The sequence below is a fragment of the Chrysemys picta genome, chromosome 14 (genome assembly GCF_011386835.1).
Source record: "Chrysemys picta bellii isolate R12L10 chromosome 14, ASM1138683v2, whole genome shotgun sequence".
Taxonomy (NCBI): domain Eukaryota; kingdom Metazoa; phylum Chordata; order Testudines; family Emydidae; genus Chrysemys; species Chrysemys picta.
Window position 1 is genome coordinate 28,686,375 of NC_088804.1, and position 26,885 is coordinate 28,713,259.

General features: G+C 38.9%; 1 long non-coding RNA gene across 1 annotated transcript in view; it reads left to right on the plus strand.

Annotated features, from left to right (window-relative positions):
• The first annotated feature begins 9,079 nt into the window (after positions 1–9,079).
• Positions 9,080–26,885, plus strand: part of LOC135975628 (uncharacterized) — a 55,500-nt gene continuing 37,694 nt past the window's right edge. Inside the window, exon 1 of the long non-coding RNA XR_010592604.1 lies at positions 9,080–9,275. This is a non-coding gene — a long non-coding RNA (uncharacterized LOC135975628). The remainder of the gene's footprint in view (positions 9,276–26,885) is intronic.

Sequence of the window (26,885 nt, forward strand, 5' to 3'; positions counted from 1 at the left end):
CCCATACCATAACCCTCCTATCTTCAGCCTTCCAGTCAGAGTCTGTCAAGTTGGCTGCTCTGCTGGCCCCTCCCCTGACCTTGGGTTGGACACAGTCCACAGAATTCAAAGACCGCCTCACTGAGGGACTATTGTGAAATGAACTATCTAACCTACTGAGCTAAACTCTACCCTGAGTTACAGCTGTTCTTCTTTCGTATGGCTGGTGTAGAGCAGCAACTGCAATTTCACCTGAAGTTGATCAAGCCAAATGGCTACATCAGGAGTAGCAGAATGTATTGCAGTAATGCCTCCTTCACATTTATAAATTGGGAAGTAGGTAGTGATAAGTTCAATGGGCCGAGCGTGGGGAACCACACTCACATATCTGGGAGTCCTTGATTTTCCATTTGTGCATTAGATATCCGCGTCTACCATGGTTGGTTCGAATTTGGTTCAGAGTTGACCAAGATGACCGTGGAAGGTCAAACCCAGGGACCTTCTGCATGGGATCTGGCACAAGGTGCTTATTTTTTAAGTCTTGTTTAACCCAATCTGCTTTTCAGGCCTCCTTCTGTTCATATCCTGATTGCATGAGGCTAAACAAATGTTCCCAGAAAGGCTTGCAGGACTTAAGACGTTGTGTGTGTTTGTGGGGGAGAGGGTGAGGGGGAGGCATTGTCAATGTCTGGGTGAATAGGAAGACATCTATTTTCCTGGATTTGCTGAGCTTCCCAGAATGTTGCAGCAGTTTGGCATATTGGCAGGGGAGTGATGTTAGACAGGACAGGTAGCCATGGTGTTGGAATCGACTTAAGAGTTCCCATGATGCACCACATCACTGTATTCAGCTGGGTATCTACAAGTCATGTGTGGCTGCATCTGCTCCATACTGAATATACAAGTGCTATTGCAGATGTTCGCAGCACTGATGCTGGTGCACCCCAGGTTGTTCCTGCTAGTTTCTGAATTATGTTGGCTCTCTTTATCTTTGCAGCTACCTTCTCAAGATGATCAGGGAAGGTGAGGGTGCGGTCGAGTTTCACTCCAAGATATGTTGGAGTGTAGTCATGTTGCACATTTTTATCACAGAAAGTTACTTTCAGTGTGGTTTTGGCACTCCTATTATCAAGATGAAATGCACTTACTATTGTTTTTCCAGGGTTTGGTTTGAATCTCCATTTCCAGAAATACTGTTCAATATTTTGAAGGTCCTCAGTTAATGCTTTCTCAATATCATGGAGGTTGGATGCTTGGATTGTCACGGGAAGATCATCTGCATATCCAAATTTTCATGATTTAGTTGGAGGCATGTCACTTATGTAAATATTAAAAAGGGTTGGCGCAAGTATAGAGCCTTGTGGTAGCCCATAGTTTGTGATACGGGGTGAGCTGGGCTTATTACCCAGGTACACCCGTAGGCATCTGTTACTCAGCATGGTCCACAGCAGGTGAAGTATTTGGTAGCAAGGTATAATTTTAGCAAGTTTCAGCATCAGGTCCTTAATCCATACAGTATCATACGCAGATGACAGGTCAATAAATACTGTGCCAGTCTTTAGTTTTTTTTGATAGCCAGCCTAAATGTGAGATTTGAGTGCCAGAATTTGGTGACAACAACTACATTTTGGCTGGAAGAATGCCTGTTCGACAGGGATAATTGGCTCAGTAAAAGGGCATATTCTTTTGTGGATGATACATTCAAGAAGTTTATAGGTAGTACATAGTAGAGAAATTGGCCTATAGCTTCCCGCTTCATCGGGGGCTTTCCAGGCTTTGGAATGGCAATTACCGTTGCCTCACATCATATTTCAGGGATCCATACTGTCCTTAAGATAACAGAGTACAATGTTGATAGCCATTGGAGTCCTTTGTGGCCAAGATGGTGGAGGAATTCTGGTGGAATACTGTTAGGGCCTGCAGCCTTCCCTTTTTTTATCGCAGCAAGTCCTCCTTTTACTTCCTCAGTGCTGACAGTGGAAGGTTCTCCTCGGGGGATTGATGCAAGTCTTTGGTAGAGTTGTTGATACATTTCTCTTCTTGGGTGTCCTTTTGTGTTCTCCACCAGTTTGGAGGCTATTGAGTTTGGCGGGATTTTTGGTGGCTGTGTAGCTATGCTAAAGTGAACATGAGTTTCAGTTCAGACTGAGAGCAGACTTACACTTTTTGCCTGAGCTCTGAATCTCTTAACATTTTTATTTTCATTTTCACTGAGGACCTGTATACACTATCTGTAGTTCTCTACAAATAGATAGGTGGCTGCATTAGGGACATAGGGAAAAAACAAACAAGATATTTCAGGGGGGGAAATACAATTATTTAGTGAAAAAAAACAACCTTTCAGTGGTTTGAATATCTTTACTTCCCCATTCCTTGTCATTTCCTCACTCATGATGATGATATCCCTGGCAAATGCTAGGGTGAAAATCATTTTACAGGACATAATAGTGTGTTAATAGTTTTAGGTTCGAGAGTATCCAATTGGATTAAAGGGGTATTAGTCTGTACATTTCTTAAGAATGAATCTGAAAGGGTATATAATATATGTACATACAAATATATAAATAATAAATTTGTATTTATATGTAAATGTGGACTTGCATCTCAGGAACACCAAAGGCTTTTCAAAGAATCACTGGGAACAGGGGCCCTTTTAAATTGAAATCCCTTTCTACATTATTTTTCTCTAATCTTTGAGGATCATCTTGAGATATATATATATATATATATATATATATATATAATCTTATATAAATATACGCATCCTTTTGCAAAAGGGAACAGAGAAACAAAATCTGTAAAACAGCTGTGATTGTCAAGATGACACAATGCGCTGCTAATGACGGAGCATGTTCATGCACCTCACATTGAGATATAGACATATTAGTTTGGGGCCTGTTGCTTTCAAAGCCAATATTACCCTGTCACAAGTAATGTACCCTCAAGTCAAGGTATATATTAATGACTTTATTATTAAAATTTGGTTACCATTTTAGATTTATAAGTCCATCTGTTATGATAATTTAAAAAAAAAACAGAAACACAAATATTAATAAAAGTTTTCAGTTCAGCAGAGCAACAGGCAAAGTAAACAAATATCATCCCAAGCCTGGTTTGAAACATAGAATGGTTTTTGAGTTGTAATAAAATTATTTTTTAATGCAACATTTTATTTTCATATTTTTGTGACGCTCCTGTCATTTCATAGCCCAAGGCTGATGTGCCTCCTTTATCCTGTAAGAGTTTGAATAAATGGAGCTTGCTTCACCACATGGGAGAGTCAGGTTTAGGAGGAGATTCAAGACTCCCTATTCATTTTTCAGAAAAAGGTGAAAAGGGTCTTGGAGGTCATGTCTGTGGGCATGGGTCACAGCATCCCTAATAACCTATTCAAAGACCAACACAGAGGGAGCAATGAAGGGAAAGCTGTTAGAGTGCCATCCCGTCACGAGAACAAGTACTGAATTAACATCTCACAATTCAGTGGGCCCCTCGACATTCTTTGTTTGAGGAGGACGACAATGGAAAGGCTGCTCTGCATTTTAGGAAGCTATTAAAACATACCAAAAAAAGTGTGACAATAATTTGCACAATAAATAAATAAATAAATAAAATAATTTGCAAAGCATTGCTCCTGTGTGGGTTTTTCAGGGAAAGCCAATAAAACTAAGCACATTATTGGGGCCACATTCTGATTCTCTCATTCTCATCACATGCTACCTTATTCCTCAAGCAGTCCCATGAAATTAATGAGCATAGGACCAAAAATTAAAATGACATAGTTTCAGCTTAAGAAGAACCAGGTAATAAAATATAATTAATATCCCTGGCTAATGAAATGCTTTTGTTTTTCATGTGTGGCCTTGTCTACATTAGGGATTTTTGTATAGGTGTAGATTCACCAGTACAGCCTGCTAGTGCAGATGTCTTGCACTGAACAATATAGAACAACATTTGCACTCATGTCAAATCAAAGTTAACTGCACCAGTACCCAAGTGAGTGCCTCTACATAACGAGCTTGCTCTGGTGCAGCTATTCTGCAGTAGCAATGTGAATGATGATCCTGGGCTTCCCAGAAACAAACCCTTCCCCCTATCTACCTAACTATTTTTTTTTACTTAAAAGCTAGGAGAAATAATTCTGAAAAACAAATATACCTTAGACCAATCATATGTATCTGAAAGTACATTATTGAGGCAAAGAAAACTGAATCTTATTAACAGGATTAACTTCCTTATAGCAATACCCATTAGAAATTTCTGTGACTGAATTAGTAATAAGGCCCTGAAAAATTGTTTAATTAAAAGCTTTTTTACTTTTATCAGCATATCATTTTTGCATCAGGATGACTTTGAGCATTACCGTCTGTCATCATGAATAGTTCAGTTACAGTATGTTTGTGATATAAAATCTGGGAAAGCAATCTATCCGAGTCTTAACATACCTGGAACTGGGGATGAGATTTATATTGTAAAGAAAACATTTATAAAGGGTAGAATAGAAGAGGAGGAAATTAATACTATAAACCTGTCATGAGGCATTTTAGTCAAAATGGAACCAAGGAAAAATGAATGCTTTGTGGTGGCAAAATGGAATTTTATTGAGAGTTTTAACCATGAAGCCTGCATACAGTCTTCAACTTCCAAATAATAAAAACAATTCAAGGCTTTCTTTCAAATTCTCTTTAAGAAATTAATTAATTTTAAATGGATTTTTCTGACTATAAACCCTGGAGGGCAAGGAGAGCTAATTTTCTTGAGTTCCTCCTTTCATAGTTATATGTATGAATTTCTATGTGCATGCATGTTATGATGTCATCTAAAAGAACATCTTTAATAGGCTTCCAGCACTGACCAACTGATTCCTCTCTATTCTTCACCCAACAATCAACCAACTGGATAAGCAGTCAGTCTTCATTTTTTGTGCAGCCTAATTCACAGTGCCAGTTGCAAAATTGTATTTAGTTGGATTAAGCCCTTTAAATATATACCTTAGTTCACTCCTTTAACATTTAAAGTCAATGCATTTCTTCCTTCTTTAAGTGGAAAATTCTTTAAAATGCAATTAATAACAGATTATGAGCTTGATATGCAGTGCCCACATGAGTAGTCCCAGGGACAGGGCCTCTCATGAGACAATATAACAGTACAGAGGTACTGCTGCTGAATTAAACCACTGAACAATCTAGTCTCATATCCTCTCTGATTACCAGATGCTTTAGAAGAAGGTGCAAGAAATCCTGTAGTGGATAAATATGGAATGAACTACCAATAGGGGAAACTTTCTAACCCTGTAAATTAGTGGTTGGCTATGCCCTGAATTGTGATGTGTGGGGGGTTGGGTGGAGGGAATGGGTGGATGTATATATGAATTTTAAATACTATCAATCTAAGTAATTATGATTAAGAGCTAACAGGCTTGGTTTTATGCTCTGATGCATTTAAAGTGTCAAAGTCATATGAATTTCCAATGCAGTACTAATAACATATTTCACAAAGCAAAGCTAACAGAGTTCCCTGATTGTTCCACAGACTGAAAGTACCAAGGCTGATGTATGTCTGGGTTTGTGCACCTCTAACGCCTGACCAAGGCTATGACTACATTGGAAGTCTTCTTTTTTTAAGTTCCGTGGCCCATCATAAGGTTCTGTCAGCAGGGAAACCAAACATTTTTATTGAACGAGCTTGTTATCTGTTACACATTTTTATTATACTATTAGGGCTAAATCCTTTCAGATCTAGTAGATCCAATACAACTTTTTCTTCTAGAAAATATGAATTAGCAGTTTTTTGAAGCACTTTCTTTTTCCCTACCCCAGAATGAAGCATTGATACACTTTTTAAAAAAATATTGTCTCATCTGATTAACTTTACTGCCTGCCATCTTGAGTGTCTGTGTTATCTTATATTTCTTAATATTAAAACAATGAATGGAGAGTTAGTTAATTGCTTTATTTCAGATCTGCTCTGTTCATTAGGGTAATGCTTCCCTTTCAAAGTTGTCATCTACTCAACAGCAATGCAACATATGCTTGATGTCACATAATAAAAAATATTTAAATTTTGTCCATTCTATAAATTATCATTTTGCCATCTATTTTAAAGGTTTTCATTTTCATCAGTATGGTTTTATTGGCATATTCAGTGTTTGAAAATGTTTTGCCAACTACATCATTGCTTAGAAGGATCTACATCTAAAAATATTTTTACATGGGTGCTCTCTCTTTGCCTTTCTTCCCCATGAGATTGAATCCCTATTTGGGAATTATGTCTAAATTTCATTGATATTCATAGGAATATCATGGGGAGAACTGAAAGCTTTGGCCCCACGCTGCTTTTGGTTATATTGACACAACTGTCTGCAGAATTTGACCCAATGTCTTGTTTATCTTCATTCAGAATATTGACTCACCCTTTGATTTATCTAGCTTTTGTTTATGCCATTAAATTCCTTCAGTTTACTTTGACTCGAGTCTTATTTAATTAGTCTGTTTCCACCACACCTACCAGTAAAGAACAATCACCTTAATTGGTCACAAGTAATATGATTCATTATATATCCCCATAACAGCTTTTCTGATATTCCAACCATGTTTGCATGTCCTCATGAGCCATGCTCCTTAACAATTTTTGTATCAGTAGTAGGCATCCTTCAGTCTCGAGAGACCATGGGTATGCACCCCTGAGAGGTAAAGAATTTACTCGGTTGGTTTTATGGCTGCTGTGAGCTGAAGAGACCAACTCAAACGAAACAATATCTGCTGCATCTGTCACATTTAAAGGTGATGTTTCAACTCTTTGGGCTCTTCCTTCTGCGAACTTTTTTCTCCTCTGCTAAGCTGAACTGGTTCCTCTCATAACTCCAGAGATCTTTGTTAATCTCTTGTTTCCAAAGGCTGTGGTCTTGAGTGTGATTCCCATTTGTCCACATCCATGTCCATTTCTTTAAGGTCTCACTTGCACAGATCCTTGAAACACAATTTTGGACGTTGTTAGGGTTCCTTCCCCACTCTGGGGTACAGATGTGGGGACCCGCATGAAAAACCCCCTAAGCTTATTTTTACCAGCTTAGGTTAAAAACTTTCCCAAGGCACAAATTCCACCTTGTCCTTGAACAGTATGCTGTCATCACCAAGTGATTTAGACAAAGAATCAGGGAAAGGACCACTTGGAGTCCTATTCCCCCAAAATATTCTCCCAAGCCCTACACCCCCTTTCCTGGGGAAGGCTTGAGAATAATATCCTCACCAATTGGTACAGGTGAACACAGAGCCAAACTCTTGGATTTTAAGAACAATGAAAAATCAATCAGGTTCTTAAAAGAAGAATTTTAATTAAAGAAAAGGTAAAAGAATCACCTCTGTAAAATCAGGATGGTAAATACCTTACAGGATAACAAAAGATTTAGAAACACAGAGGATTTCCCCTCTAAGCAAAACTTTAAAGTTACAAAAACAGGGATAAACCTCCCTCTTAGGACAGGGAACTTCACAAGCTAAAACAAAAGATAATCTAACACATTTATTTGCTATTACTTACTATTTCTGCAATATTAGATGCTTAGGGAGATGGATTTTCCCTGTCCTGGTTCCTTGCTGACTCTGAGAGAATGAAAAGAACACACAAACAAAAACCTTCCCCTACAGATTTGAAAACATCTTCTCCCCTAATCGGTCCTTTTGGTCAGGTGCCAACCAAGTTATCTGAGCTTCTTAACCCTTTACAGGTAAGGAGGGATTTTATGCTACCCTTAGCTGTATGTTTATGATAGACATCCTTTGGCTCTTTTTCCAGATGCCAATTCATGGTAGAGGATGTCCTTTGGGATGCGCCCATCATTCATTCGACACACATGCCCAAGCCAGCAAAGGCATCTCTGTTTGAGGAGTGTTCGCATGCTCGATATGCTGGCCCGTTTGAGCACCTCAGGGTTGGTGACTCTATACCACCAGGAGATTCCAAAGATTTGACAAAGGCAACACATATGAAAGCTGTTGAGCTTTTTTTCCCTGATGACAGTATAAGGTCCATGTCTCGTTCCCATACAAAAGTGTGCTGATAACACATGCATGATACACACAGATCTTTGTGTTTTCTGTCTGTTTGTTATTTTGCCATACCCTCTTGTTCAGTCTACACATTGTTGTGGCAGCTTTTCCACTGTGGATGTTGAGTTCTGTTTCAAGCAAAAGGTTGACTGTGATAGTGGACCCCACTAGGTATGTGAACTCATTCACCACTTCAAGTTCATAGTTGTTGCCCTTGATGGAGCGTGCTTCCTCAACTCCTTGGCACATTCTGTTAGTCTTTTTTAGGATTGTAGTAATCCCGAAGTCTTGGCAGGTTTTGGAAAAACTGTACATAAGGATTTGAAGATGAGCTTCTATGTGGGTTGTCACTGCTGTGTCATCAGCAAAGAGGAGGTGGTGGATAAAGGACTCCTGAGTCTTGTTTTTAGATCTGAGTCTTGCAAGATTGAACAGCTTTACATCAGATTTTCTGTGCAAGTAGATTCCCTCCGTTGAGGAACCAATAGCTTGTTTCAGTAGCAGGGAGAAGACGATCCCAAACAACGTAGGGGCAAGCACTCAACTTTGCTTAATTCCGCTATGAATCTGGAAAGCCTCAGAGACTGAGCCATCATATTGGACTTGCTACACATGTGTTCATGGAAGGACTGAATCATGCTTAAGAGCTTGGGGGGACATCCAATCTTTTCTAGAAGCGCAAATAGTCCACTCTACTGACAAAGTCGAAAGTCTTCGTGAGATCAATGAAGGCTATGTAGAGGGGCTTTTTTTTGTTTGTTCTCTGAGTTTCTCTTGTAGTTGTCACAGCGAGAAGACCATGTTGATAGTAGACCTTTCAGCTCTGAAGCCACTCTGTGATTCAGGATAGATTCTGTCTGCAAGGGTCAGAACAACACAGGGAAATCCTGGGGAGCTATTCCATAATGCAACAAGTTCAGCACACATTTTGGTATGCTTCATAGCACAAAAGACTGGGAGGTAGGAGTGGCCCAATCAATTACAAAAGTATGGTTAGGGGATCTTGTGCACACATAAATAAAACCAGTTCAGGGAGGGGAGGGGCAGGGAGAGGGAGCATATACAAAACTAGGCTGCTGGCAGAAGCAAAGCAATGCTGGACACCAGAATTACTGAGTGTTTTAACGATGCTGTATATAGATTACCCACATGAAGGGACATACATAGCAGATGGGTACGAATTACATGATTTATAGAAGGGAAAATAATAGAAGAAGGAAAAAAACTTCTGGAAGGTCTCATATGAAGGTAACTATTTACATCTGGACAATGTGTGCTGTGGGCTCTTGGCTGTATCTTTTTTAAACTGCTATTTTGTGTTGTGCTGTCTAGAGGCTTGAGGCAGGCTCTCTTGATTTTTTTTTTCCTGTTAAATAAATTGGGATTAATAGGAGAGATACAGGGAAATTGTTTTATAGTTATAGATAAGATTCATCATACGTGTGTGGAAATATGAAATTATGTGGCTAATGTTAATAAGGAGACACATCTGTATAACTTAAATGATTACATTTTCTCAGTTCATATAGGTTAATAAAAAATAATAGTCAACCATGCCTGTAATTGGTTATAAACTTGGTTAGAAATAGCAGTGTAAACAGGGATGTGGTAAGTTTTGAAGAGTGTTTCACCTTAAACCACAGAAGGGCTGCTAATGTTTCTACATTCGCATAACATTGAAAAATCAACTATATTCAGAAATTGAAAGCCAGGAAGCTAAGTATGTATAATTTTCAAGAAAAGAGCACTAAATATTTCACCTTATATGATACTTTGTATTGTTCACAGGGAGTTTGTGCAATTAGTGGTTTTCATGGCCTCGAGCTTTTTACATTTCTTAGTTGCTCCATGTTTGTTCTCATTTAAAAAATTGCAACACTGTATTTTCCTTTGTTCAGCTCTTTCCTGCACTATAAGTCTACGTGTTCAGTTTTGAGGACTCTTATGAGCCAGCTGGCATGAGAGTGGTGGGGTGGTGGTGGATATGCTATTATGGTTATTTCTTAGTGGTATAGGGGTACAGGGTCATGAGTTGAACTGAGACTAGAATGAGTTTGCAAGTAGAAGTTGTTGTCATGAACCATTCTTTTGTCCTGCTTCACTGAATGACCTGAACTCCATGCCCTATAACCTACGGAAAGGAACTCACAATAGTATATTCATAACCCTGTCCTCTGGAATTAAAACAGTCTGTGGTGGACATACACTAATAATCCTGCTTGCTGCACTGTTTATTTAGCATGGTGACAGATGGATAGCTGGAGTCAAAGGGGGAAATCCATATCAAAGTGCTGTCAGTTGGCAATCTGAATCTTTTTTTTTTTTTTAATAATTCTTTCTTTTCAAAACTAAGAGTGGAACTGAAGTTCTATCTGCCTCTTTTCCTGTGCAGTGCAGCTGGTGTCCCCACAGGGGCTTCATTACATTCAAATATACTGAAATGTAACATTCCTGACTCCATTTTCTACTTCAATTATGTATTGAGCCTGCTCCTATTGAAATCAATGGGAATCTTTCAGCTGAGGTTAATGGAGACAAAATTAAAGCCCTTATTATTCTGCCTATGTTTGAGTCAGATGCCTAAATAGGGTGGGTGAGAAGGCCTTTCACAAAAGTATTTCTCCAGTTCCCTATTTTAAATCCCTGCCACCCACCCCCAATAGTGCACTGCATGAATCAATAAAAACTTTCAACACCCAGAATGATGGGTGGGAGAGGGGGGAAGTAAGCAAGATGAAATTAGAGGTTAATGCTTAAAAGAGTCAAATAATTGGCACCAAAACTTTCATATGAGGTAAGAATTATCATAATTTTTTTTTCTTTCCATTCTTGGCCTAGGGCCATATTGTCTTAGGCAGTGATCTTGTGAGCTCTCAAGCTATCAGTCTCTGGCCTGCCCAGTAATGGAGGTGAGAGGAGTTTTATGCATTAAAATCTTCATGAATTGAAGTCAGACTGCAGCACAGAACAACTACAGTAGCACATTGCTGTTGCACTTCTTCTCCCTCTTCCACTTAGCTCAGGCTTTGAGAAAAAAGGAGAAGAAATCCCCTTGGAATGCAGCATGTCACACTTAGCTGCTAAATGACAAATGCTTCCATCCAAAGCTGTTGGCAAAGTGAAATTTCCTTCTGAAGCCTGATCTACAATAGGGACATTTTTCAAACATTTCCCAATGTTGCCAGCCTTTTCTAGTATATAGCTCTCCTGCTTTTAGCAATGTTGGGGTCCCTAGAGGAGATTGCCCACAACCAGGATAAGCACCACGTTGATTAGATCTCTTCTGAGAAGTGTTAGGTGAGTCAGCACTTAAACATGTCACGGCACTGCTCCAGGGGAGCACAAAGGTTTATAACCACCTTTATACACACACACACACACACACATGCACACCAGAGTATTGTGCACTTGGTAGCTGCTGAGGATCGGGTCCATAGTCTACAGAGCACTTTGACATTCTGTAGGACAAAGGATGTGATGAAGAATGCAAGTCCCAATTATATTTATTAAACATAGCTCCATTTCATAGGGATTTTTGTGCAAGGTTTCCTGCCCTTTTTATATAGTAAGTTTGTACACAACAGTGTTTCTTGCAGTTGTAAAATCTTTCAGTGACACTTTAAAAAAAGAGAATAAAGGTACATGACTTGAAACATTTTTAGTATAAACCAGAAATAGCACAGAACTCCTGAGTTAAGGCTACCATAAAAGCTGCTTCTTGATCCTTCTGTATGCAGATATTGTAGCAAAAACCAAGTGACCACTGAACAGTGGGCAATGTTACAAACTGAATATGATTCAATGCCAAGCAAAAGGATTCATTTTTATAACCTTTAATCAAAATGTTCTTGCATTTGTTAGTTTCGGCGTCTGCTTTACCTTCACTTTTTTGTTTGTTTTTGTTTTTTTGTTTTTTTAATTTCAAGATTAGTTAATACTATTCTAAAGTGTAAATGAATTTAGTTTTTTCCATTGGGTTTGGTTCAGCTGCCTTGAACTAAAAGCATGTTAAAAAGTCCCAGATTGGTTTCTAAGGAATGTAGTGGGGGAGGACTGTGAATAAAAGTTACAAAACAGGATGCTGGGTGGGAACCGATAGTTAAAGGGAATATTCTTAATGCTATTCCCACTTCTCCTGTGCTGTTCACATCAAATATTCATGATGTTATTTCTCACTGAGTTAGGTCCCATGGGACCCTCCAGTAACGCCACCTGACAGCGGTCCTGATTTAAAAGCCCAGTTCTCTGCATCAGACTTTTACCTGTTGTTAGTAACGACTGGAGCTGCATTGGTGCTAGCAGTTGGTGCAGTCTAGAGTAGCTTACCCGGCGTTTCTCAGTATGTCATCAAATCCTTTGTTGATTGGGAGTATATAAAATGAGGCTGAAAATTCTTGAGTCCAGTTTGGATTATCGTTTACACTGATGCGAGCATTGTTGCAGCTGCACTGGCATATAATAACTCGTAAAATAATTTGCTATGGTATATTGACTACAGCTATGCTAGCAAAACTTAGCAGAGCAGTACAGCATTGAATTTTTCCCAGTGAGAGTGCAGTATTTCTAGCCCTGTAGCTTACAGAGAGTATTGCTGGATTTTAGGACAGCAAGGATGTTATACCCAGCGGAAATGCAAGAAACCTGCAGGCCTCAAACCTGTAAGCACTTTGCATAATGCAGTCAGGCCTACAAGCCTGAGCATAAGTGAGCTGACCAGCAGTGACCAAAGTCACAAGAGGGCATCAAATGTTATTTTACGATATTTAGTTTTGCTGAGATCTTGCATAAAATGCTGACAGGTAACAGCAAGAAGTCAGCTTATGCCAATTTTGGGTATTTTGAGATGGGAGCATGAACAGATGTACAACCGCAATATTGCCATAATAAATGATTGATGCATAGGCTAATAAGTGTGGGATAATTAATATACTATTCTATAGAATAAGAACAGCCCAACATTATTAGGAAGCGGAAGTTAGTTGTTGGAGGCAGAACTCTCCTATGACTATTCATGGCAGCCACCATACCATATAATAGGCCCAGCCATGCTTTAGGCGGGGAACCTTGACCATTGGACTTAGCATTCCAGAAAGACAGGATAGGGTGCCTGGGGACCACCACCTGCCTTCCCCTCTGTAGATCTCCCTGAGAATTGTGTGTGAATATGCATATGAGAGGACATGGGACAGCAAAGTGATACTGCACTCTAGCTACATTCTCATTTGGATTGGAACATTTATGTTTTTACTAGCAACGTTCATAAAAATCTTAAAAAACCACCTTTGCCCTCAGTGTGAGTGATGCCACTGTACACATCAGGGTGCCAACCAGACAATAATCATAAGTCTCTTGTGCCTGATTCTGGGGCTAGAACTGACCAAACCTCCGAAGTCTAATTACCTGACAATTGGGGATTCTAAATAATCAATATAACCAACATAATCAATATATAATCAATAAATCAGGCAACAGCACAAAGGGCAAGATCATCCATTGCTATAAAGGAGTATAGGTCCATATAAGTCAATACAGCTGAACTGGTTTACACCAGCTGAGGATTAGAGTGCTTTCCACTGCTAGCATTTTAAAGCAATGAAAGTTGTAATGAATCAGTGCCACAATGATAACATCGTCCTCCCTCAAATTAGCAGCACAATGCTTCTTACCAAAGATGCCAAATTCTGATACCCTTCCTCCTGATGAGCAGTAAGTTTTTCAGAAAGTTGGTCTATTGTGATACTGTGACCAATCTAGCACTTACACAGGTACTGGCATCCATACAGCTCCTCCCCATTGCTTAAAAAAAAGTTTGAGAGTAGATAAGGCCTTTAATCAGAGCTGCTGTCAAGGTTTGTAAGATGATTTGATTTTAATGCACCTACAGAGAAAGGGTATCAGAGTCTGGCCATAACATGGAAGGGCCTGAAATTCAGGAGTGAACATTTTGAGGTGGAAATTATTATAAGCTGAGTAAATATTTCCAAATATGCTTTGAAAACAAATAAAAAACAATTAATAATGACAAAGGAAAACTTAATTGACATGTATCAGAGGGGTAGCCGTGTTAGTCTGAATCTGTAAAAAGCAACAGAGGGTCCTGTGGCACCTTTGAGACTAACAGAAGTATAGGGAGCATAAGCTTTAGTGGGTAAGAACCTCACTTCTTCAGATGCAAGTAATGGAAATCTCCAGAGGCAGGTATAAATCAGTATGGAGATAACGAGGTTAGTTCAATCAGGGAGGGTGAGGTGCTCTGCTAGCAGTTGAGGTGTGAACACCAAGGGAGGAGAAACTGCTTCTGTAGTTGGATAGCCATTCACAGTCTTTGTTTAATCCTGATCTGATGGTGTCAAATTTGCTTATGCTCCCTATACTTCTGTTAGTCTCAAAGGTGCCACAGGACCCTCTGTTGCTTTTTAATTGACATGGTTTTTAACTCATGCCAAAGGGACACGATACTAGGCCTTAAAATATTCATAGTCACCAAATAGTTTGGCAGTGGGGAGAACAGAGAAAACTGACCCTGGACCCATCAATTGTCTAGTGAAAATGCAGAACATCTTTGATTCCCAAGTATGCTGTTTCTATAAATGTTCTGGGACTAGTCCTTTAAGAAATAGACAAAACATATCAAATTACCTTTTAAATCTTTATGCAAGCCAAATGAACCCCTCTCCCACAATACTAAAACACCTCTGGTGTATTGTAACTTTTACAGTTAATTTATAAAAATGATAAAACATAGAATTGTTCTGCAAGATGCTAAGGACAGGATTGTCCCCATCTAGTGGCAAGGGCTATAGGGACCCAATGAGGTTCACATCATGGAATTTCTGACAAATTGGCCTCTGTGGGTGGAATGGATTGGGATGGGGGTGGTGAAAGTCATTCCAAACCTACAGATCCTTCAGTCCTGCAGAAGATTGCAATGCACCTGTGCTTATGTTCACCTTTGGCAGCATAGCTTCTGCAGGGGCTATACTGTCATTGGCTAGTTTACTGTCACTTGCATACAACATTGTCTTCTTGGGGGAATAGGCCCAGACCCTGAGTTAATACTGCTGCAAGCTCTTCAGATCCTGAATGCCGTGGAGCACCTAAAGGGAAAGGCTTCTATGGGAAAATGAAAGAGTATGGAAGGATGTCATGGAGGCAGCATGAAGATATATGATGAAACCTTCACTAATAGTAGCTGCTGCTCTACTTTGTGTTTTAGAAATACACGCCATTGGTTTATTCCAACCTTTTGAATTATGACCCTGTCCTCCAAAGTAGTTGCAATCCCTCCCAGTTTGGTATCATCCGCAAACTTTATAAGCATACTTTCTATGCCAATATCTAAGTCGTTGATGAAGATATTGAACAGAGCCGGTCCCAAAACAGACCCCTGCGGTACCCCACTCGTTACGCCTTTCCAGCAGGATTGGGAACCATTAATAAGAACTCTCTGAGTACGGTTATCCAGCCAGTTATGCACCCACCTTATAGTAGCCCCATCTAAATTGTATTTGCCTAGTTTATCGATAAGAATATCATGCGAGACCGTATCAAATGCCTTACTAAAGTCTAGGTATACCACATCCACCGCTTCACCCTTATCCACAAGGCTCGTTATCCTATCAAAGAAAGCTATCAGATTGGTTTGACATGATTTGTTCTTCACAAATCCATGCTGGCTGTTCCCTATCACCTTACCACCTTCCAAGTGTTTGCAGATGATTTCCTTAATTACTTGCTCCATTATCTTCCCTGGCACAGAAGTTAAACTAACTGGTCTGTAGTTTCCTGGGTTGTTTTTATTTCCCTTTTTATAGATGGGCACTATATTTGCCCTTTTCCAGTCTTCTGGAATCTCTCCCGTCTCCCATGACTTTCCAAAGATAATAGCTAGAGGCTCAGATACCTCCTCTATTAGCTCCTTGAGTATTCTAGGATGCATTTCATCAGGCCCGGGTGACTTGCAGGCATCTAACTTTTCTAAGTGATTTTTAACTTGTTCTTTTTTTATTTTATCCGCTAAACCTACCCCCTTCCCATTAGTATTCACTATAATAATTTTCCATGGGTGCTTGTGTGTGTCTAATTAAATAAATATCTCTGATCTCCTTATTAGATCATGCAAAGTAAATGTAATTCACAGAAGAACAGCCATTCTTTCTATGATCAAAGTATGCTGATAACTATGTGTAAAATTAAGCAATTTTGTATAACTAAAATATATACAGAACTCGGTGCAATTCTTTGGTCAAAACTTTTTTTTGTCTGTTTTTTGTGCTGGAAAAAAGATTGGGTAAACAAAAACCTTGTGTTGCATTCATTGACTTGTTTTGGTCAAAAATAAACAAAATTTAAAAAATCAAAATGTTTTCATTTTTAATTTGAAATGACTTTTCATTTCAAAATTTGCTTAAATTTTATTTAAATAAAACTTTAAAATACCTTATATGAAATGAAATGTTTCATTTCAGTTTGAACAAACCATTTCATTTGACTCAACTTTACAGTTCCTGAAAAAAAGAATTTTAAAAATTGCTGCAGATCAACACAAAACAATTGTTAAAAAATTATTTTGGATCAGCCTGCAAACTGAAAAAATCAGTTTGCACAGCTCTAATTGTATATGGCTTTTCTGTGTCTAATGGAATGGCCTGTATGACTCTCAATTTCTATTTATTTCCTTCCAGTGTGAATGTCCAAAATCTAAATTTTCAGTCTGAAGGAATCTTTACAGGGCAGTATTTGTATTAAGGTGTTTGAGGGAAATACAGCATCACAGGTATTGATACAACAGAAAACTTCTGTATGTGCTTAACATTATCCATGCACTTAAGTATGCTGATGGATCTGGGCATAGATCATCAATTCAGGCAGAGAAAAAAAGTCTTTAGCACCTTGAAAAAAGAAGAACAGGAGTACTTGTGGCACCTTAGAGACTAACAAATTTATTAGAGCATAAGCTTTCGTGGACTACAGCCCACTACGAAAGCTTATGCTCTAATAAATTTGTTAGTCTCTAAGGTGCCACAAGTACTCCTGTTCTTCTTTTTGCGGATACAGACTAACACGGCTGTTACTCTGAAATTTAGCACCTTGATCCTTTTCACATTGAATTTAGTGATGCAGAAGTATGGCCTAAACTGGCAGTTGTGTGTGTGTTCATGCCTGTGTGCATGTGTTCATGCTTGTGTATGAAGATATTGGAGATCATGCCTCACAACATTGCACAACAAAGGAAATGGTCCTTTTGAGAGCTTTCTGACTTTATTAAGACTTTTCATGCTCAAGTTCTGTTAATTTTATGCTTAACCCTAATTCTTTTCTGTTAGAAAAAGCCTATTCACATCCAGATCTGGTAGAGAGCTATGTGGATTTTTGTTGTAATATTCCAAACTGTCTGACAATATTTCTTAATATTGACTATACTGCAGGGTAGCTGGCCCTTCAAGGTGGGGCTGGTGTGAATCCCTCTTAATTAGTCAGCAGTCTCATAGGTATGGCCAGGTGATAGCTTGAAAAATCACCTGGTCCTCATAAAAGCCACCAAGTAGCTCAGCTGAGCTGGAGAGCTGCAGGGAGTGGGAAGGCTCCTGCAGGAGACCCTCAAAAAAAGGCCAGTTTATATGTGATGTTTAGGTGTTAGGTATATAACCCTTCAGGGAGTAGATTGACCCAAAGTCCTCTGCAGGAACCAGGGACATGGTTGATATGTGGAACTTGTAGTACATATTCTGAAGAACTCAAACTGAGTGCCTCAAGAAAAGGGGACTGGATTCTTGAGGCTGGAGAGTGTTCTTTGGTTTATTGCCTGGTAAGTGAACCCACGACATTACAGACAGTGGCTTATGGATACATGAAAATCAAAGTAAAGTACACATTTTAAATCAGCAAATAACTGTCTGGGTGTATATGATCTTTTGTTTTCTTTGTGCACTGCATAGGAAGTTGAGTGTGTAAACACCCTTGATCATTTATTATGTGTAATGAGTTTGCATTCATGGTGCCATATAAAACTATTACTAAAGGAATTGGAGAAGTGCCAGATCATCACTAGATATTGAGAGTAGCAGATGTGTAGATCCTAAGTAAGCAACATGCATTTTATTACAGCAGATCAGCCAATTGTATAATAAAATATCCTTCTCACTGTTCAAAAATCACTGGCCACTAGTATAGCCTAACTCCTTTAACCTTTTATTTCAAAGCTTTCAAAGGTGGGAGTATGTTTACAGTACAAAGGAGGACTGTTTGATAAAGCATTCTCTCTCTGTCTCATATACTCTCACAATCTCAGAGCCAGTTACTGCATGAACTGATTTTTACCTTAATGCCAGGACACTTCTTACGGCTCTTTCTATTGCCATGTGAAGGTATTTCTTTTCTCAAGCCTGAAGATGAAATCAAGAACTCAATAACCTTTCAGTGCGGAAGTCATAATATCTCCCTTCTGAAGGATGGTGTCACACAGAAACCTTTAAGAAGCACTTTTCATTTGGCTGAAGGACTGGATTTACAGTCTGTGTCAATCAGATGTATTATTGTTTGTGGGTTTAATATAAAATATGTAATATTTATATGGAATCTGAAGTAAGACAATCAGCTAGGGCTGAATGTCATCCTTCAGTTTAGCCCAGCTGTCAATGTTGCCCCTTTTTAAATATTGTTACATTGAATTCACTAAGCACAGTGATTCCCTATGATGCCCTACCCACATGCATGGTGTATGTGCGCTCATACACTGGTCCATATACTCTGTAGCGATTACATAAATAATTTCAAATGGCAGTCTCAAAGTATTGTGCAGGAATGAACACAGATACCATACAAACAGCAAACTACACAACTCTTTGGAATAAACACAACCTATTTAGTTATACAAAAATGCATTTTCACTTGCTCCTTCAGAGGGCCTTGGATCAGACCCTTAAGCTAATGGAAAGGTTCTCCCTGATTTCAGTGAGCTTTGGATCAGACCTTAAATGCTTGTACGTCAGAGCTGCAAGTAGGCTTAATAGGCTGCAAGCCATAGTCCATACTCCTATAGCTGGCACCATCCAAAATAAAATGTGTAGTCTGTAACATTCAAAGGCGCTAGGGTCAGCGGCTTGTGCATAGTTTTGCACTGCTTTGCCTATACAAAGCTAGAAAACCTTTCTGACTTTGGTGGTTGTTACTAGAAGTACCATACTTAGTAGATTCAAATGTACTGTAAAGCAAGCTCCATGCAAGCCAATCTTACTACAAGTATGTTGTCTATTATGTCTACCACTTATGTCGGTATAAGTTATGTCACCCAGGGGTGTGACTAAGCCACCCCCCAAGCGACATAAGTTACACTGACCTAAGTGGAGGTGTCGACAGTGCCATGTCAGCAGGAGATTTTCTCCTGCCGACATAGCTACTGCTGCTCCCGGGGCTGGAGTAATTAAATGGACGGGAGAGCTCTCTCCTGTTGGCTTAGAGAGGCTACAGGAGAGAGCTTACAGCAGTGCAGCTGCGCCACTGTAAGCTCTCTCGTGTAGCCCTAGCCTTAGTTTTACTCTTCTTCTTTGCCATTACTCTCCCTTGTCTCATCTTTTCCATTTGCATCTTCGTGTATCTGTCTTTTGCCCTCTTCAGGTGCTGTGGTTGTTCCCTCAGGCTAAATCTATTCTCACCTTCAGTGTTATCTTCCTGTCCTCCTTCCCATCTCTGTACCAGTTGATCATCACCATTCATCTTCTCTCTCTCTCTCTCTCTCCCTGCCCCCATCCGTTCTCTTGAATTTCCACCAACTTGGTCCTCTGTTCCTCCATTTTTACCCAAACCGATAATCACTTTTATTCATTCCCCAAGGCTTTTCTCCTCTCCATATTTCACCCCCTTTGCCCTTATCCTCTTAGATGTGGATCTACTCAAAAGGTGAGACTGGTGACTGCGAGCAGGTGACAGACTGAAGTTTGGCTGAAATTTGGTGAACTGAGAGTCTCATTCCAGTTGTGCATTGGCAGTCATGTTACTCAGCATGAATTGGAATCAATGACACTGGTTTTGCCTGAAGGAGGACATGGCTTTGGGCCCAGTACAAGTATTTGACATAATGCCATACCATGTATTATTCAAAATATTCATACGTCAGTCAACATATGCCTTGACATGCTGTGATTTTAAAAAACAAAATCAAAACAATAAATCAAAGGAATAACAGTCAGATTCTGTCTGACTTCAGGATGGGTCTTGTATACAAAGCCACCGCAAAATCAGGCCCTGAGAGAATGTTGCTTCACTCACTTAACAAAGCAATACTATATTCGTAAAATAACTGATAGTGATACAAAAAACACAATTTCACTCATTAAGGTTTATGAATGGGAGATTGTTCCAAGACCTGATAGTAATACTCAAAATACTGGTTAACTTATGGGTATAGATACTGTTAAGTGAACCAGAGAATGGATTTATTGTAAGGATGAATTAACTGATTCCCAGATTTTTGTTAAAATACTTTTAATGTATTATTCTTTCCTGCCTAAACCCTTTCAAATGCATATTCCATCAGCCTCCTGTGAATGCAGTGAGTGGGTTTAATTCTTGATTTAGCTGGATCTTCTGGTGATTCTACAATAAAATATGCTGAAATTTTCCGTTAGTGTTGTGCAGATTGAAACTCAGATGCAAGCTGTGTACTGTGATCTAAATCTTTATCAGATGGTCTAATCTGGCTGGATAATTTACATAGACTTTCATAAACCCCTTTAGCATGTCTGCTCTGAAGGCAAAGCTTTAAGATTTGCTAAATAGACTGCAAAGCTTGTATTTAGGGCTCTTTCTTGTTAAGATTAAAACAATAATAGTAACACAATAGAAAAACACACGGGGTATTGGGGAGAGGGAAAGTTTGAGACTGTCAGAGCCAATGCAGTGGAAAAAGCATAGCTATATCTGTAATTTGGTCATTGAACTAGCTCAGCAAATAGCGCTGCAGTTTTTCTGCATCACTGAAATTGCAACAGTTTTTGACAAATCCCTTTATATCCTGTATTGAAATGAGATTCTTATATACGTTCCTTTTAGAGGGAATTTGAACATAGTTCTTTTAAGTCACATCAAAGCAATAAAATGTTTTCAGGGTTTTTTTATTTTTTTTAAGATCAATAATGTTATTAATAAAATATAAAACATGTATTGTTAGCTGAAAATTGTGGTATCTTTTTAGATATAAAAATGAGAGCTGGTACAGCAGGGATGGAGCACGGGATGCCACTGAATTTAGAATTTGTGCAATTACTAGTATTGCAAAGCAGACATGATTTTGGATTAACATTTTCTTGAGACTGACAGTCTGAATGAACTGTTCATTTACACTTAAGAAGCTGGTTTGATTTCTTTTAGAAATAGGCATGCTGGGGCATTGCAATAACAATGAGCATCTGGATTCCAGTATACCAGGGAGTATGCTACTCTGGAAATTTGTCAAAGAAGAAAGGAGCAGTGTGTGCATGTACCTTGCACATGTTACACTGAGCAGTATGAATTACTGGATGCATGTAGCACTATCATAAAATGTTGGATAACTGGATCACTGACCTTTTTTTTTCACAGTTTGCATCCAAAGAAGGATCAATGATAAGGAAAAGGAAACTGTAATACATGCATAAATAAATAAGGTGATTTTCAAATACTGTAAACTAGACATCCCATTTAAGAATAATCATGTGATTAAAAACTAAATCTAAGCTTCCAACTCAGAGCTATGCTCAATCTTACAATTTTGTGTATCTTTTCTACCTGCATCATTACATTGAGATTGCGATTAACATATAAGTTGAAACAGGAAATATTACAGAATGTTCAATGTGCTGTACTGGTTATTCTCACTCCGCTAATGTAATGGTGGGTAGTACAGCACTTTCATCCCTAGCCTGGGTCATACATGAGATAAACTCACATTTATACAGAAGAAGTTTGATAAATTTATCTGCCAGCATAATCATAGTATTTGGAGACACTGTGCACCTTGCTGGTGAGCTGTGACAAGCTGCTTTTTTTAATTAAACATTAGCGAGAAACTGTTTGCAAAAGATTCTGTGACGTTGTTTAAACAACTGTCAGGTCTGTTGGCACGTTGGGTTGAACAAGGCTGTGAGAAGTATCACAGAGGTAGTTTTATGGTATGTGGCAGTGGATCTTGCTAACTTTTGACCATGGGCCAAATTTCAGCGTTAAGGACTCTGTGAAGGGCTGTATTACTTGGCATATTGCCATATTAGGTCATCAGCAGGTCGTTACTCAGTTAATTTGCCAGAATGTGTCAGTTATTTTGGCGCACATCACCATGGTGTTTGTATGCCAAGATGTCACTAAGTCAGACCTAGCAGCTTGAAGCTGTGCTGGTCCTAAAAGTGGAAGTAGGATTTTGACTGGTTTCAGACATTTTAAAGTGAGATTTATTTTTTAAATGGCAGCGGGGACCATTAAGAATGTAGGAAAAGGCCATAAGTGAACCACGGCCAATTGTGCAACTCCTAACTCATATTGGTGCTTTCCTTGGGGCTACTCACACAAGCAGTCCTCACCAACATCAGGGTTGCACCATCAGACCCCATCCAGAAGTCAATAGGACTTACTCATATGCTTAATTTTAAGCATATCTGTAAGTGTTTTACTGGATGAAGGGCAATAATGAATAGCAAGGCTATGGGGATACAGTAGGAAGTCCTTTGCTAGAAGAATGTTTGCATTGATTTAAGTCATTTAGGCAAAGGGAGCACTTTGCATAGTATCCTATCTACAGTAATGGGAAAGGAAGAGGAAAAAGGGCTGGAAACAAAAGAGGAACAAGGGGATGTAATAACACATCTCATAATATGCTTCTTTCTTATTTTACTTTAACTCTCTCTTGGATTATTCCAAAACCAGATTGCTTTCAAGTACCTTCTGCCCTTGTTATTCAACTTTCAAGTCTGCTCCCAGAGCTTGCACTGGATATATTATACATTAAGAGGTTACAGTAAACCTCTTTATCGCTTTAGGAAAGAGATTTAACATTAGCATGGATATTTGTCCAAAAAATCTGATGATAATATACATCAGAGATTTAAGGTCCTTAATATAAGATGTTTTCATTTCAGCAATAACTATTTTCAGTTGAATGCTACTAAAAACAAAACAAATGCTATATCGTGAATGATTAGGTTCATGAAAACTATTTTAAAGACTATATTTAACTGAAGGACATTAAGATTTGTAGATAATTTCTGATAATGAAATTAATTCACAGACCTCAAAGTCAGAACTTTGGTATACTATTATATTTATATTCTCAAATGGGTGTCTATAATTTATTGAAGAAAGGTCACTTCAATCATAGTAGAGTGACCTCTGAAAAGCAAGAATACTACAAATATAATCATGTTAACAAGCATATTGAAAAACATATAATTTAGACTCTCAGACCTTAAGGCCAAAAAGGGTCATCATGACATGCAGATCACAGGCCTCAGAACCTCACCCATAACCTCTTGCTCAGTTACTGAAGTCCATAAGGCCAGCAAGTCAGTAAGGGTGAACGCTCAGTGCAATGCAAAGGGATGGTCAAAAACCTCTGCCATTGATCTGTTTGTGAATATAAGTTAATTGGTTTCACATGAATATAAATCCCAACTATTTCAGACTTCTCTCACAACCAGCATTGCTTTGAGCTAGCTGCGAGCTACAAGAACATTCTGGTTACTGACATTCAGATAAGCATACCAAGTAGCTCACTTTGCTGTGAAATTTGCATATCCTATCACAAGTAGCCTTTGAACAGGTGAAAGGTTTTCTTAGGCCAGATATGTATTATTCACATGTTTCACCTATCTAGCAGCTATTTCATAGCAGTTCTGGGGGGAAAAACAACACAGTAAAGTGTTTCTATTCTGTATGCTCACACAGAGCTCAATCCTGAGAGCTGTTCTGTACCTCAACCCTGACTGATAGCAACTGAAGTTGAGAGAACTCAGTACCTCCCACTAGGTGCTCTGCATTTGTAGGATCAGGCCCCCAGGAATCCAAAGGGTCATGTGCTTCCCTCAGCTGAGTGAGAGGATAATTATTTTTCCCTTTCTTTATAGAAAAGAACCAGTAAACACCGAAGTGGGTCAAACATCAACTGTAATTCCATAGTTACCATAGTTGTGTGCTGTGCCAGACATAAGAAATATGAGAGCACCATGATATGGAGAGGAAGTTTTCTCCAATTTCTTCATACAATTATTGGAAAAAAACACATTGCACATTACTTTTCTCAGTGAATCTCAACTCTATGCATGCACTCCTATGACTGTAACCTGCCCATGAGAGACTATTCAGAAATAGTCTCCCCAGTGAAGTGTTGGAAGCCTTGTTGTTTGGGTCTAGAAGTGTGTCTAAACCAAAATCCTGGATGTGGAAGTTGTGACTGGCTCCTATCCCTGTACTGCATGAAACCAAAACCACAGATCCAAATAACCCTAAGCTTTGGGAAGTTTTTCAGGTCTGTCCTATTGCTACTAGGATGTTTAAATTAGACTGCACTAGAACATGTACCAGAGGGAGAAGTCAGCATTCGCACTGAGGTGGACTTCGTGATATTATGGCTGTTTTCTAGTTTCAGTTACTATGATTCTATGAAGATGATTATTCTTTCCATTTACATGTGTACACTTCATTTGGTTCCATGGGGGCACAGCATATTACTGGAATGACACTGAAAGAGACTAGGTGTCCCGATGTAAGAGTCGTTTGCAAAGGTTAAAAAGCTGGCAGTTCTCCCAATTATTGAAAATACGTTTGTTTGTTTTTACCTACATACATATTCATTTCCTCCTCCTAAATTTGAAGAGTGGAGGATCCTTTAGTCCAATTTGCCAGGTCTATTAAATATTTTGCAGAACATCCTTATTTTGTCTAGAGATGGAAAAGTTATTTGCAATATAAGGAAATTTAAGCAGCCTCATCATGGCATGGAATCATATTTACCTTCTTGGTGGGATGGGGAAAAATATAGGAGGAAGAAGACTGATATAATCTAAAAAGCAAGGGTCAGGGACAGACTTTCTAATTAATCTTCTAGGGTGAAGAGGAGTCTTCATTTGGATGTGGATTGATATGGTAAAGGGAGAGCCTTGGAAGATGCTGACAAATAGAAATGATCCTGAGGGATAATCTCTAAAATGTGGACAAATTCCAAGAAAATAGAGAGAATGCTGCATTTGTAATTCTATGAATCTTGGGAACTCTAAGAACATTGTCCCCATTACAGCCATCCCTAATGTAACTGTTACAATGTGCTTGTGGGGAGGAGCCATAGATGAGTACAAAAGAAAATGTTTGAAATGGATCACGATAGGTTCTAAATGAAGTTCTTTCTTTATAATCTGATTTGTTTACTCCATTACCATTATTATACACATCCATTATTTTTGCACATACTACTACAAACAGGAGTCTAAGTATCTGGGCTTGAATCTGAATCTCTCCTATTGTGTCAGATTCTGATCTTTCTTAAATTGGTGTTAGTGCAAGCAGAATCTGGCCCATTGCCTTCTTTTGGCAGTTACTCTGTATCCAGAGCTTGTCTTTGAATTATCTAACATCCATCAAACATACAGTTTATTAGCAAAGCTGACCACTGCGTAGCTATTAAGTGTTATGTTCCACACTGTAGATGTGGGCACATAACTTTATCAGACTTAACATGTGTATCTGAATGTACACTGCTCTCACTGGCTGGCTGTAACTATATGAGGTACATTTGTAAATCAGTCATGAAAGACATTTCCAGGTAATAAAGGAGTGAAATGAAACAATTATGGGAGCAAAGATGAGAAATCTTGGTCTTGTTATATTTCTGGAGCCGGCGAAGAACGAGATAGATGGACTGACACAGAGGGAGTTGATAGACACACAGCTGTGTGCTGTGCCTGCTTTATTGTTCTGGCTTCAAAACTGAAACTAACATGGAAGCGAGGTTTTTGCACTGCAGAGAACTCAGACATTTAAAGGGACAGACAGCATAGGGTTTGTCAATGAAATTCTAGAACTAGTGATTGAATAAAAATATTCACACCTTTATTTGCATTTAGTTAGTTTTAAAATAATAAAGGCTCCTATCCAAGCTCCTAGATGCCCTCATATAATTAAACATACAATAAATACAACTGAATAAACCTCAGCAGCACTGAAATCACTTCCACAGGGATTTGGCTGGGGAGCCCTGCATCCTTACCCTTTCATCATCTAAGAGGCACAATCTTGGCCTTCTCCAGAAACCCTATTGAACAGATGTGTTTTGTGGCATGCCTGACGAGTCACAAAACACTAAAATAGAAACTTCAAAAATAAAGCTTGCATGTTAAGCAGAAAAACTCCAAAGTCTAAACTCCAAACTCTCACGTTTCATTCTTGGCCAAATTCTGACAGCTGCCAAGTCCCCTCACCTTCTATTTAGCTCTTTGTGAACTGTAGGTGCTCATTACAGCTCAATTTGGCCCATAGATTCTTCTGCAAGTTCATAGATTCATAGGCTTCAAGGTCAGAAGGGGCCATAATGATCTAGTCTGGCTTTCCACAAAATGCAAGCCATACACATTTGCACACAGTGATTACTGCACAAGTTGTGCTGTGAAGATCCCATACAACCACTTAATTGAACCCACTATATTATACATGGTGTATGTGGCAAAGAATCACTGCTTATAAGTTGAAGGTAGTTATGATCTGTCTTCATAGAAGGCTATAAACTGTAAAGCAATAGAGAGAGAGTCTATAAATTTGTTGTATTATTTCTTTCCCAAGCACCACGAGCAGTGGGATAGGGGAGGAAAAGAATTTAACATTTTTCTTTTGTACGTATTTGTG